Raw genomic sequence first — 15268 nt, 5'->3', positions numbered from 1 at the left:
AAAAAGTATTCGACTATTTCTTGAAAAGAGCCAGTTTTTTGACGCAGAACTACGTCTTCGATTTCTATATAGGGGGTCACTCTACGAATAATGTAACGTTTATTAGGGTATTCAAATTTTCAAAAATTCAAATGCATATTACGCAGAATCTTTCTTACGATATATGTTATAATATATACCTTTAGACAGCAATTTTTTCGCCTGAGACATACACAGTGAAAATAATGAAACAAGTGACCAATTTAACAAATAAAAGAGGCATGTTTTGTGAGCGGAGGTAAATCATGTATTATGCATTATTTCTTTCAACCCCATGTTCCCATGAATGGTGTATGCAACACAAAATTGAGTGCAATAATTCGTCCAAACAAAGATCTTTTTTGAATGTAAACATTTTGAAATAATCAGATGCAAGGTTTCATGCATCACTCAAATTTCATGCAAGAATTTAACGAAGCACCGAGAAAAGTGCCACCCATATAGTGATCGTTCGTTAATTGGGCCGGAGAATCAATATAATTATCAATTTTTACTCGCTAACTGGACTGCAAAACAGCAATAGCAATACTTCAAATTGAACCCAGTTAACGTACACCCTGTTATAGATAGGTCCAGTTGAAGATAGTCCAGTTAGTGAATGACTTCTGTATATTGTACGGTGGGTTCAGTTTAGTTATATATTCAGGTGAAGAAATATGATGAGATTTATAGAAATCGCATCAACCGTTTTCACAAGCGCGAAGTTATATAATGTACTAGCTGACCCGGCAAACTTCGTCCCGCACGTTTTCTTACTAAGCGCACGTTCATGGGTCCAATCGCAGAACTGTTCTATGATTGATCATCTAGTCTACCCTTTAAAATATCGTTTTACTCTAAAATTCCTAGTACTTCTACCAAAACTCGTCATTATAATATTATTATTAGGGGATTATTTTCAGACACAATTCTCGTTCAAGATTTTCCAACCACTTGCAAATAACATGTTTCTCCGTTACATGAAATAAATGTTTGACACATAAAATATGATAGAATTAAGACAGCCCTAAATCGGACAATTCCTCTCGAGTTTTGCTCTTATCAAAACATTCGGCGATTGATTTTTATTTATATAGATAGAATAAGCTATAGGATTGAGTTTTACCACATTAAAATCAATTTCCACTTTCAAACAAATATCAATTTCGTTAGCGTAAATATCAAATGGACTAACAACGCTTGTCACTATGAAATTGTAAAACGTATGGGAATTGAATTTTCGCAAATTTTCTCACTTTCTTCAGAGTTTTCCGAAAATTTTCAATTGTCAATTGTTGGTTGGAATATGTTTGATTTAAATATGTGTTTTAATTTTTTGGAACCCCCCTCCCCTCCATTCCAGAGGAAGAAGGGGTGTCAAACCATCATAGAAACATTTCTCGTACCCGAAAACCCTCACATTCCAAATTTGGTTTCGTTTGCGTGATTGATTCTCGAGTAATGCAGCCCCCCTTAAGGGAGGGGGGAGGAGTGTCAAACTGCCATAAAACGTGTATTGCCCCCTACAACCTCCATATACCGAAGTTGGTTCCATTTGATTGATTAGTTCTTGAGTTATGCAGAAACTTATGCTTCATCTGTATGGTAGCACCCCCCTTCGAGAGGGGGGAGGAGTGTCTGCTCACCATAGAAACGTTTCTTGTCTTCTAAAACCTTCACATGCCAAACTTGGCTCCATTTGCTTGATTGGCTTTCAAGTTATGCAGAAATTTGTGGTTTATTTGTATGACAGACCCCCCCCACCTTCGAGAGGGGGGAGGAGTGTATGCTCACGAAAGAAACGTTTCTTGCCCCCTAAAACCTTCAGATGCCAAATTTGGCTCCATTTGCTTGATTGGTTTTCGAGTTATGCAGCAATTTGTGTTTCATTTGTATGGCAGCCCTACCTTAGAGAAGGGGGAGGAGTGTCTACTTACCATAGAAACGTTTCTTACAACCCAAAACCTTCACATGCCAAATTTGGCTCCATTTGCTTGATTAGTTCTCGAGTTATGCAGCAATTTTTGTTTCATTTGTATGGCAGCCCCCTCTTACAGAGGGTGAGAGGTATCGAACTATCATAAGAACCTTCCCCGACCCCAAAAACCCCTACATACCAATTTTCATGTCGATCGGTTCAGTAGTTTTCGAGTACATAAGAATCAGACAGACAGAAAGACAAAAAGACAGACAGACAACATCCCACTTTTATACATATATATAGATATATATATATTTTCGGTAAACTTATTCACCTTCATATTCAATGTAATCAAAGACGATACTTTTTTTGTTTACCGACCCACATATACTTCATCTACCATTCCACCCTGTTATGTGTCACACTGATATTCATTAATCATTCTCAGTTAGACAGTTAAACTTCCTGCCAGACGCTAATTTTCTTTTTTTGTTCGTTACAATGCGTTTGACGGTTATGAGTAATATAACAAACGGCCTTTTTTCATGGCTACTAATTGGAGCTTCAAAAGAGTTATACTAACAGATCTCTGAACAACGAAAAGAATTACATTTAAAAACAAAACAACTGTACTGAGCAATCACAGTCCTACGTCAAACTTCCGTCGTTCTCCTAGGCTTAGACACTTCTACTTTTTTATTTTTTTACGATAACGATAATATGAAATAAAATTCAGGAAAATGTTTAAATTTTCATGAAAAAATACCAAAAATTGAGAATAAATTAAACTGAAAAAAAATGTAAGGGGTTGTATCTAGGACACGACCGCGTATTTTCGACGTTGGACTACGCAATTATATTATGCAACCCACTTGTTAACCACTTCGAATTTTATTTTAGAATGCATCGACATTTTTGTAATAATTATGTTTTTTTTAAATTTGAAGTCTTTAAAAAAAATAATTTAAAAACTTCCTGACTTATAAAAAATTATCAACGTTCTCACGTTTTCTTTGAAAAAACATATTTTTGAGGAAAATGAATTTCAATTTGTAGTATATTTTTTCCAGTATAATTTTAAAATTTGGTATTTCTTTTATGAAAATTCAAATAATTTCTTATATTTAATTTTTTTTTCATTTTTCTTACATTTTTCTTACGACCAAAGTTTTGAAGGTAATACAGTTTTTAAATAAAATTTCGATTTTTTATAAATTTAAAAAATTGACCCTTTTCAAAAAGAAGTCTAATTCTTTTTCGAAGATTTGAAGTATCTAGATGGCATAAAATTAGTCGTATACTCAACAAACGGATCTTAAAGTTGGAGGATATACTGTAAGATGCACAGTGATACAGGTAAACTTCGATATAACGTACATTTCACTTTCAAAATTGTACGTTGTATCGAATTGTACGTTATATCGAAGCATAATAAAGTACTCGCAAACGTAGTCTATAATACATTATTGTTTTGCTGTTTTAGTAAAGTTAATGAATAACTTCAATCAGAAGACGAAGCCAGCTTTTCTCATGATGTTTCCCTTCGTACTGTTGATTAAAACTTGATTCGTTTAGAATCCGGAATTACAAAACCAGCTGTATTTCGGGATTGATTGAAGGTACAAAACTTGTTTTAGCATTACAATACAGATATTTCATTGTTCTATCAGAAAAAAAATATTGAAAAAAATTTCCTTTACACTTTGGAAATGTGTACGTTATATCGAGGTAAAATGTACGTTATAACGAGGGTACGTTATATCGAAGTTTCCCTGTAGTCATAAAAAGCCCACCTTGGATGGTTAGATACTTTTCTTAATTTCTGACTATTTTATCGAAAACCTGCTACCGTAATTTTAAAGAATTGTTTGTTAACTATTACTTGTTCAAGTGATTAACAAGTTTTGCCATTTTTTTAAAATTTTGTTCACTCCCTTACATCTTCTTCAATATGTGCATTGACAAAAAGAAAAGTCCACCTCCAAAAAAATTATATCAAAATCACTCAAAACCTATGAGTTACCCCTCATTTCTTCATGCTATTTTTTAGATTTCTTCACTTCCTGGATGATTCGTTGATCCGTGCGGCTGTCCGTTTTCCGACGACGGCCTCTTCCGGATATGTCAGCAAGCGAACCGTAAGCTTTGTGCGTGTGCACAATTTCAAGGACTGCTCCCTGGCTTATTTGAAACTTCTCCGCAATCTTCCGCTGTGAAATATGCTGCAAATGATCCAGACCAAGATTTCGCACTTGCAACAGCAGTCGACTTTTATGTGCTAACGTGAAAAAAAAAATTTTTTAATCGCATGAACAGAATCACTGAAACACAAGGTTGTAAATAATATCGCACAGCCCTAGCTGTCATAACATGTGTAAACGGGGGGCCTTTGAGTAAGGCTTTGAATGATTTGAATTCTATTTTTTGGGGATGGGCTTTTATTTTTGTCATCGCATATTTGCACACTTTAAAGAAGTCATGTAAGGAAGTAAACTAAATCTAACAAAAATGGCAATTCTTGTTAATTACTTGAGAGAGTAATATATATTATACATTTCTATGAAATTACGGTAGCAGCTTTTGATAAAATAATCCTGAAATTGAGAAAGGTTTTAAATGTGCAAGGTGGGCTTTTTATGCCTATCACTGTAGTAAATCAAAATTGTATTTAGAAAATGTTTCAGGATAGATGCCAGCAGAAATTATAGAATCCGTTCGAGAACTACATTAAAATTGCTGATTAAAAACTCTCAGTGCATATTCTTTATGCGGATGTGGCCGCTTTCATCATTGAGCATTTCATTAAATATTTAGACACTGCACAGTGGGGAATTTTTATCTTGCATACATATGCGTGATGCGCTGTAGATTGAAAATAAAATATGCAGCTCACACACAGTTACCGCAACAAGCTCAATAGAATTACCAAATGGGCCATTACTCTAACATATGACTCGCTTATAGAGAAAAATAAGCGTATCACAATTAGAATAAATGGTTCTCGTACTTGAGCTGATGACGGAATCAGTGCTAACCACAAAACTTGTGCGGATTTGGAACGATGAATGAAATATTCAATCTTACAATTAAAAGCAAAAACTGCCCAATCACTCAACTAAGTACGCACTGAGTTTAGAGCGGGAAGTACCACTCAAAATGAAACGATTTCGTTTCTAATGAATAAAAACACAAAAGAAAGGAGAGAATAAAATAAAATGTAAGCACCAATTCTGTGTTAAGACCATTAACTTTAATTAGGACCTCCGTAATGAATGCCATGGAAGAAAGACTAACTTTTCTGAATCGTCACACGTCACCTCGGGTCAGCCGTAACCATTAATATGATTTCGCAATCACCCCGTTAGGTGGGGAATTAATCCTCGCCTGATATCACATCGTAATCCTGGCCGTGATATATTTTCGAATTTATTTTAATTAAACCCCACTTTTCTTCGCTGTCAGCCTCCTCTCCGCCAAATTAATATCCCGTCAGTCAGACACACACGGACGAATCTTGTCGAATACCCGATTTTTTTTGTCCCAACGTCAGCGAGTAGGTGTTCCCAATTTAAATAAACACAACAGCACACATGAGGAGCAAAAAAAGCCGTGTTGCTGCTGTTAAAACCCCTTTTGAAACGGACTCAGCGGAAAAATAAATAATAAGCCGAATTCGCCCTGTTCGTGTGTACTTAAAACCCAGCGCGGATGAAAGAGTCGCGTGGGCGACCTGACAATTTTACGTGCTCTGTTTAATACTTTTGTTTACTGTCCCGCTAAGGGGAACAACTGAGGACAGAGGACGAAAAAAAATAAATGAATACGCCCATAAGAAAAGCGCTTCAATTCGAAATTTTTATTAGCCGCCGATCGCTGTCGCCGTTTGATTAACTTGTCTGAATTAGCTCGGCGAAATCGAATTTCATTTCGATGTTCGAAAGTTAATTTTATAGATCTCGGGGACTCGGGGTTATTTGGGTGCAATATATGCTTTTTGAGGTAAGATATGCTGCCGCACAGTGTGTTCCGGAATGAAGTGGCTGTCGTTATGCAGGAAGTGATTAAGATTGCGAGCTTCGGAACCAATTGACTCTTGGGACCTCCCTTTTTTCTCCGAAGTACTGAATTTTTGAAAACGCTCTCGGGCTTAATTAAACGTTCATTCGATTTGTTTTCTCCTGATGTCGTCCACAAAAACGTCTGATTAAGGTCTTCGTCGTAAAATTACTACAAAAAATGACATTGCTGTTTCTAATACATGAGTGCTCTATCCTACCATTAAACTTGTTTTTCTCGAAATAACGAAATAACGATCGACGATTAAAAATATCACTATTTTTAGACCCAAAAATATTGAAAAAAGTTTTTCTTGTCATTGTCAGCATCAACTCATAAGTTTTCTTATATTTCGCAGTGCCCTTCCATGTTCATCATCAACTCAATAAAAACCTTTGCTTCTGAACAGTTTGAAGCACCTCTCACAAGTTTCTGTGTAAGTTTCGACAACCAAACGATGATTGTCAACTGAACTTTTTTTAGGAAAAAAAAATTATACGAAGTTGTGTCCAAGACACGACCGCATTGTTGACGTAGAACTACGATGTTATTTTATTCATTGTTTATAACTTCGGATATTAGTTTATATTGCTGCGAAATATTAGAAATAACTGTTTAGTAGAATGGTTTGGTCGACCTGAAATGGTTTTCTTTATTGTAGAATCAGTTGACGATAATTGATTTATGATTAATTTTTGTCCTCGCACAACAATATACTAGTTGATCGTAAGTCGCAATGCATTGAAAGTTTACCTCGAACGCTATTCCTATATATACTTATACGAACGCTATATATTATATACATGTTGTATCAGTACCATTATTCCACATCTCATAACAACTTGTTAACTGTTTGGAGTAATGAAAAAGACAGAATATTTTTCTCAGCAGAGATTCATTACCCTAGCGCCAAATATTTTCACGACTGCATAATTTGTACCCCCCAACGAACGTCCATCACAGCATAAAACAATAGGCGATTATTGCATCACGACAGGGTTTCGGCGCAGCGAACATGTACCATTTTTACGTACGGGTTATGGAGCACACACGTGCGCACACAAAGCCATATATCGATGAGTTGAAGCAACTAAATATACACACAGTTATCTCCGCGTTGCGTTCTTCTCAACAGAAGCTCTTTATATTAATATTTCCGATCTTTCCGAGCTTAGCTGCCATCATTGGTGAAGATAGTTTTGCTACTGTCATGCGAAACCGAATCACACACAAAATTCCATAAGAATTATTTTCTTGGTGAGCTGATGATAGCCTAGTTTGATGATTCCCCACACAATTATGTAGGCCAGAACCTAAATGGAATGACGCCAGTTTGATGTAAAGATTGCAATGCTAGAGACATCAGCGAGTAAGTAATTTGGTCGCGTCCACAGTTCAATCCGAAATGAAGACATGTGTTGACGCAAAACCAGGAAGAACAAGCGATGTTCATTGTTTCGTATCTAGAACGATACTTAAAATTTACCTCAGCGAGATCCAATATTTATGTTCTAGGGAAATATTCCTTTTCGTTCTTCTTCTTCTTCTCTTTTCTTTGTTCACGGAGACATTAAATCATCCCCCTCCGTTACTCACCGATAGATTGCTCGTTATTGACAGCATGGGTAGGGAAGCTCACAAATAAGCAGAACAAATGTATGGGAAAATGGAAATGCTTTTAGTTTTCATCATTTTAAACCGTTTACATACCAGAGGATTGTAATATATAGCATAAAAACAAATCTTTGGGAATTCCCGATTCGTTTGGTATGTAAATCGTCAAAATCCGTTCGCGACAAAAATAGTTATTAACGTTAACTTTATTTCATAAAAACGTGACCTGTTTTCTGATTTGGCACCCTTAATGAAAGTCGTAGTTCTACGTCGAAAAGCGTTAAAAAATCCCGCAAATGGCGTTTGATCGGTATTCAATTCGCATTTCCAATGCGACAAAAATATTGCTTGTTTATACTTCAATACAATGAACTATACTACGTTCTGGAGCTGAGGTACACATCTTTCAAATAAAAGGTAGGACGATCAAATTTGATAGAAGAATAAGAAGAATAAGAATTGGTTAAAATTTTCATTCGAAAAGCATCTTATTTTTCTTTCAGTTGTGGTTCAATCAATTCAATCAATCAAATACAAAGAAAAATAATGAAGTTATCTTTTTGCTTTGCTAAATACAAACAACCGTGTCTTCCGCTTAACACCCACTCCATGGCAGACTCGATTGCTTACAGTTTCCAAAACTTAGTTCACTATATATAATCAAAAATTTTTTTTGGAAAAAAATTCATTGAAAAAAAATATTTAGAAAATTAAAATTCATTTTTCTCGAAAACATATGCTTTAAAAATTCTGAAGAAAATAGATATAAATAGCCCTTAAAATTTCCAAAATATTTTCCATACCTCGGACGATGGGTACAATTACATGGAAAAAGTTTATCGAACAACAACTTGTTGATGTTTTTCTTTGAAAAAATGTTATTAATGTTCAATTCGTTACATTTTTATGTATAAATTATCGCATTTTTAATGCTCTGCTAACTTTTCTCTATTTGGAAAAATATGTCAAGAACATGTCAAACGTGAGAATTTACACACAAAAATGTTACGAGCAAAACATTTGTTTTTTCAGGAGTCTTCATACAAATATGGCATATATTCCAAAAACTATAAAAGATAGGAAGTTGATGTCTTCGACAAAAGTTTATATTTTAACAAGATCTAAAACTTTGTCGAATACACTATATCGCTATCTTGACTTTAAACAAAATTAGGATAAGTTGTATTTTTTTCAAAGAAAACATGGAAAAGTTGTTGTTCGAAAAACTTTTTCCCTGCAAAAGTTCCCATCTTCCGATGTATGGACGACTTGTTGGAAATTGTAAGGGCTATGGGTATATATATTCTTGGGATTTAAAAAAATATGTTTTGAGAAAAATGAATTTTAATTTTTAAAATAACTTTTTTGTCAGCGAATTTTTTTTCCAAAGAAGTTTTGGTACTTTTTTTTTTTGTAGAAATTTAAACATTTTCCTACATTTCATCCTTTGACATAAATTTTGTAGGTATCATAGTTTTTAAGCTAAATTTTTTGTAAAAAATTAAGAAAAAAAAATTGCTTTTCCAAAAAGTAGTCTAATTATTTTTCGAATATTTCAAGTATGCAAAGTTGCTTTAATGACCCATGTCTTTACACCCACAACGTTTCACTGCTATCGGAGATGGGGCTGCCAACTCCTAAGACGAGTTGGCATGAAATTCGTCATGTAGTGTTTTGTTTTGTGAAACAGAAATTAATTTTAGATTCATCCCCTTAAAGTTAGGAAACACTTTTATTAAATAAAAAAGAAATATATCTGAGTCTTTCAGGAGGTTATAAAGGATCACATTTGATGGAAAAAAATCTTTTTATGCTTAAGATCAAATCTCAACAATTAGTTATTGACCTTCTTTATTCCGACATCTGTTTGCCTTGACTTGGATCTACTTAAAAAAATACGCTATTTAGCATGAAAGTGATGCTTTCATTTGGAACATGAGAAAATTTAGTAAAGGAGATAGGTTTGAAACATACAAATAAGTGAACTTAAGAAACATTTCGGAAGTAAAAAACTTAATTAACGTTCTTAATTTTATTCCTAAAATGCATAATAAAATTAACTGCTTCTATCAATCAAGATTCTCTTGACGTTGAACTACGTCTTTCATTTCTGTACCGGGCTGTAAGAATTTTTCGAAAACGAGAGCGTTATACTTGGAGTGCAACGTTTTGAACGTAATACCTACTTGCCGGCTGAACAGAGTGGTATGATAATCACTTCATTTGAAAGACAAAATGACCAAGAATTGTATGCTTGTTACTTTTCATCCGATAAATTGTTTCAAGAGCTCGAAAATTGCAATCACACAAATCTGTATATAAACTGGTACCCGTTCGGAAATCCCTCAAGAACGTGGTTTGATATTTGTGGAGCGAACATGGTTAGCTGACGAGTGTCGAGCGACAATGAAGTGTCTTTGTATGTCCACAAAGTCCCTTCTCAGGGCTAGAGACAAACGAACTGCAGAAGTTAAGATTCCCTATAATTCAACACTGGACAGGACAGGAAATTTATTTAGTTGAGATTGTAAAGTGCCAGGAGAATGGTCTCGCTCACTCGCCTAAACACTTCCCAATCCCATTTCTTTTCTGCCGCCGGGATGAACGAAATCTGTGAAGTGAAGAACGAAGTTTCGATGATAATTTGATATAGAACCAAACGGAAGTCCTACGTCTATCTTGTGGTTATATCACATACATAACCCAACATTTAAAAAATTACGATTTTTACTTCACTGTACTTATAACAGCCAATTAACTTTCTCCTTAACGTTGAATTATTACATTGTTATACATATATATTTTTGTTTTTTGAATAAAGGGTGTGTCACATCAAATTGCATCACGGAAAAAACGCTGTAGAAATTTAATTTTTAGGAAATATATCTTCAGCTTTCGCTTATAATCAGATAAGAGTGTATAGATCACGTTGGCCATGCTTCACTGTCAATTTTTCGTAAATTTGGAAAAATGTCGTCGAACGAAAAAGAGCGTCGTGAATTAATCATGTGCACTCATTTCGAGAATCCGGAGTTGTCACATCGGGACATCGGTAAGATGCTGGGAATCGTCCAATCCACGGTCAGCAGAGTACTAAAACGATACTTCGAGAACCTAACCATCGACCGGAAGGTGAAGAACGGCAAAAATGGATGCTCCGTCAGTGAAAAAGATCCCAAGCGCGTAGTTAAGCAGTTTAGACGTGATCCGAGAAGTTCGGTCCGGGATGTCGCCAATAAGCTGAATTTGTCAAGTTCATTCGTCCAGCGGACCAAGCAGCGGGAGGGCCTGCGTACATACAAGGTTCAGAAGGCTCCTAACCGCGACGAAAGGCAAAACATGGTGGGGAAGACGCGAGCCCGGAAGCTGTACACCGAAATGCTGACGAAGCCGCATTGCCTGGTAATGGACGACGAAACCTACGTCAAAGCGGACTTTCGTCAGCTGCCGGGCCTGTTGTTCTTCTCCGCAGAGGACAATTCCAGCGTTCCGGAGGAGATTCGCAAGCAGAAACTATCCAGGTTTGCCAAAAAGTACATGGTGTGGCAAGCGATCTGCTCTTGCGGAAAGCGGTGGCCCCCTTCTTCAGGTTTACCTTAAGGAATGCCTACAGAAGCGCTTACTACCACTATTGAAGCAGCACGAGGGCCCGACCATCTTCTGGCCGGATCTCGTGCCACTATTCAAAGGACGTGTTGGAGTGGTACGAAGCCAACGGGGTCACCTTCGTGCCAAAGGAAATGAACCCGCCCAACGCGCCGGAGCTTCGCCCAATAGAGAAATATTGGACGATTATGAAGCAGGCCCTCCGGAAGAACCCAAAAGTTGTCAAATCGGAGGCGGACTTCAAGAGAAAATGGATTTCTGTTAAAAAAAAACTACAACCTGACGTTGTACAGAACCTTATGGACGGGGTAAAGAGGAAGGTGCGAGCATACGGGCTTGGGCTCGAAGTATGAATAAAAAGAAAATGCTAAAAGTTGTTTAATAGTTTTTATTTTACTGTCTAAAATTTTCAAAAGGATCGGTCTACTGGGCGAATTTCTACAGCGTTTTTCCCGTGATGCAATTTGATGTGACACACCCTTTATAACAGAAGTTGTTTTTTGATTCATCTCCCTAAAATCATTAAATATTGTTTTCACATAAAAATTTGAATTCTTTCAGGAGATGATAGAAGATTATGTTGGATGAAAAAATTCTTCTACACATATGTTCGAATTTCAAAAATGACAGAGTTATTGATCTTTTTCACTATTTCGGGCTCTGTTTGTTTTAAACCGACTCTAATTCAAAAATTACGCGAAATAAACTAATTCTGTTGCATCAGATCATTGTCACAGAGTGGTTTAAATATTATAGAATAACATTTAGAAGAAGCACCGGTCTCAACCATCTGTTTATCTTACCCACATATGAGTGAAAGCCTAAAAAAAGTCGTCGATTTCGGTAAAAGAAAAAATACAGATCCCCGTTTCCATTTACTTGCTTATCATTAATTTCTCATCCGCTTCCAGAGGGTCAGCAAAAATTATAAGCTTTCGATGATCCGAAGCTGACGCAAACAATACTTTGTTGCGATTGTCATGCACAGTGTTTGCACAGTTTTTGAATGTATCAACTTTAATGTTTCGGCGTAGATCAGAGACTTCATGTAGCCGAACAAAAAATAGTTCAACGGTGTCAAATCGCATGATCTTGGAGATCAATCTATGAACTTATTACGCGTTATAATAAAAAAACAACGTTTCCTGTGGTGGTGTGTCAACCGAACAATATTTTATCACTGTTTTGTTGATAACGGAGGCTCAACGTTCTCCTCTGGACAACGGTAAAATTGGAACTCTTTTGCTTCTTCTGCTGCTGATGATGATGATGATGTTGCTGCTTTGCTACATATGCTTTCAGCATTAGAAAATACTTATGTCTGCTGCTAGCTGATGTTCAGGTTGGCAAAAGTGAGGAGTATTTCCCTTGGATAGAATGATATGCACGGTGGATAGCTACGACCGTTTTTACAGTGTTAATAATGCATTCAAATTGTATTTCGCTGCTGCTCTAGTTGCTTCTTTGGTCGGTACAATTTGATTTGAACAAATTGGACTAATCAAAACGTGGGGTTATGCGCGGTTCTAGAAGTGTTGCCATAGGTGACAAAACTTCAGACCTTCGTTTGACAAAACTCTTCTTATATGTTATTTGAGCTACTTTTAAGATGAAAGTATTTAAAAATCATGTTTCAATATGTATCATATGTTTTGAAAACCTAATATTATCGCCGAAAACAGGCGAATAATGTATAAACAGGTCAAATTATTCAAATGAGGTCAACTAAAATTTGGAATACCTGAGAAACGGATGCCTTTAATAAAGTTTAACAAAAGTGTTGAAATTAGGAAAAATACTTTAGAAGTTGAGCTCGAAGATATTTGATTTTGAGAAAATTCTCCATCATGTAAGTGGGATGGAAATTCCGGAACTGTTTCGAGTTTTTCACGAGCCAACTGTGAGGGGAGAAGAAAATGCTTTTGAGCTATTCGAAATTCAATTCAAAAAAATATTTCCACTCAATCTGAACTTCTACAAACCCTCATTAGTTTACTTCAACTCGAGTATAGGCAGTTTTTCTGCAGTAAATGGCTCAGTTCACGCTAAACTGCATAGCCCTTTTCAAAAATTACTCATGAATCCTTTCCACTCGTAGAAAATACACTGTCTTCGAAGCAAAGTTCCGTTCAAATAGGAGCCATTCGACTTTGGTTGTAGTGTGAAAATCATCTCCTGGGCGTAGAAAAATGACAACACAAAGAATCTCTGAGAGAATTCCCTGATTTTTCCGGTGCTAAATTTTGAAAGAAAAAATTATAGGAGGTTGTGTCCAAGACCGCATTGTTGACGTAGAACTACACTGTTATTTTATATAAGTCGCTTGTTCATACCTTCGGATATTATTCTATGATGTTGTGAAATTTTAGAAACAACTGCTTAGTAGATCTCTGAAATGGATTTTTCATTGTAGAATCAGTTGACGATAATTGATTGATGATTCATCCATGCCCTCGCAAATCAATATACTAGCTGATCGTATGTCGCAATTTATTTCATACCTCGAACGCTATTCCGGTGGCCTTTTTCGCAATTGGCAATAGACTCGATTATATACATGTTGCACCAGCACCATTATTCCACATCTCATTATTACATCAATATATCTTTGGCACCGCATGGAAACAACAACAATGACAATACTTGCAAGTATCAAATATCATGCTACATGTTATTTAGTATTGCCTCAAAGGAATTGCACCTCTAGGCATCGTTCGTACAACGTAAACCAAGCGCCAAACAAGCGTTCGCCATAGCATGCATACAGAGTCATACATTGGTGGCTTGAAACTACTAGGAATATAAATACTTCTCATCATTTTACGCTATTCTCAAAAGAAACGCTTCTGTTAATATTACTGGCATCGAAAAAAGTTGCATCACTTTCTCATGCTCGAGGCTGTTTTGCGACTGGCACGCGAACCCAAATAACTTATAACATTCCAGTAAGACATTCTAGATGCTTGGTATTCCCCAAATAATTTTTCGGCGCACAACCTTAACGCTTGCTTCGCCATAACGCCAGTTTAATGCATTGATGCATTCTCGAAGCACCAACGAAGCACTTATGATGACGGAAAACAAACTATGTTAACTGCTTGGAAAATAGACTGAATTATACCACACAGCTTGTATTCTGCTGTAACACCCATCAATGCGAATTCGCTGATGAGTTTGTCAAGAGCGATCGCCTTCACCACCAACGGGGGGAGCTTGATTTTGGTTGCTGCTTGGGTAACGGCGTTTACATTTTCGACCGACGCGCCGAAATCGCCTACTCCGCTGTTATTCGATGCGGTGTCCCACTCGCTCGGTTCAGTGCGAGCGCTTTTCACTGCACCAACATCGCGTGCATCATTAGATGACGCTTGCCTCGAAATTTTATTGTCCCTGGCAATGCGTTCGTTTTTTGCAGGGCTCGAGCCTGCATTCCTCTTCTTCTTACTCATCACACACTACGCGAAGCGTCCAATTTATGACGCGGAAAAAAAACACACGATACGAATAAAGCGAAAAACAGAAAAACCAAACGACGCTATCCAAGTTGGATTACCACTGGTGGGGTCCAATCTTAGATCGAAGCGCAGCGAAAGCAAAGTGAACTGGATTGCTCAACAGTCCGATGCCGAATGAAAGTTTGTCGCAGCGAGATCCACTGTTTATACTCTAGGCAAGTATTCCCCTTCATTCTTCTACTTTTCCTTTGCTCACGGAGACTTTGAATCCTACGATTTCCCCTCGGTTGGTCGTCGATAAGTTGCTCGTTATTGACAGCTCTGTTCGGGAAAGCACACAAATGGATAGAACAAATGTATGGGAAAATAGAAACGCTTAAAGTTTTCATGAATTTTAACCATTTACAAACCAATGGATTCTAATGTTTAGCATATTAAACAAATCTTACGGAATTTCTGATTCCTTTAGTATGTAAATCGCCAAAATCCTTTCGCGGCAAAAATAGTTATTAACGTTAACTTTATTTCATAAAAACGTGACCTGTTTTCTGATTTGACACCCTTAATGAAAGACGTAGTTCTACGTCAAAAGTCTTTG

At 36.5% G+C, this 15268-nt stretch overlaps 1 protein-coding gene across 4 annotated transcripts in view; it reads right to left on the bottom strand.

The window, feature by feature from the left end:
* The window catches only part of LOC129764411 (protein grainyhead), a 566241-nt gene that overhangs the window by 444628 nt on the left and 106345 nt on the right, over nucleotides 1-15268 (bottom strand). The window lies entirely within an intron of this gene.

Source organism: Toxorhynchites rutilus, chromosome 2 (genome assembly GCF_029784135.1).
Source record: "Toxorhynchites rutilus septentrionalis strain SRP chromosome 2, ASM2978413v1, whole genome shotgun sequence".
NCBI lineage: Eukaryota > Metazoa > Arthropoda > Insecta > Diptera > Culicidae > Toxorhynchites > Toxorhynchites rutilus.
The sequence above is the reverse complement of the archived record's forward strand: the minus strand, read 5'-3'. Positions and strand labels throughout refer to the sequence as shown.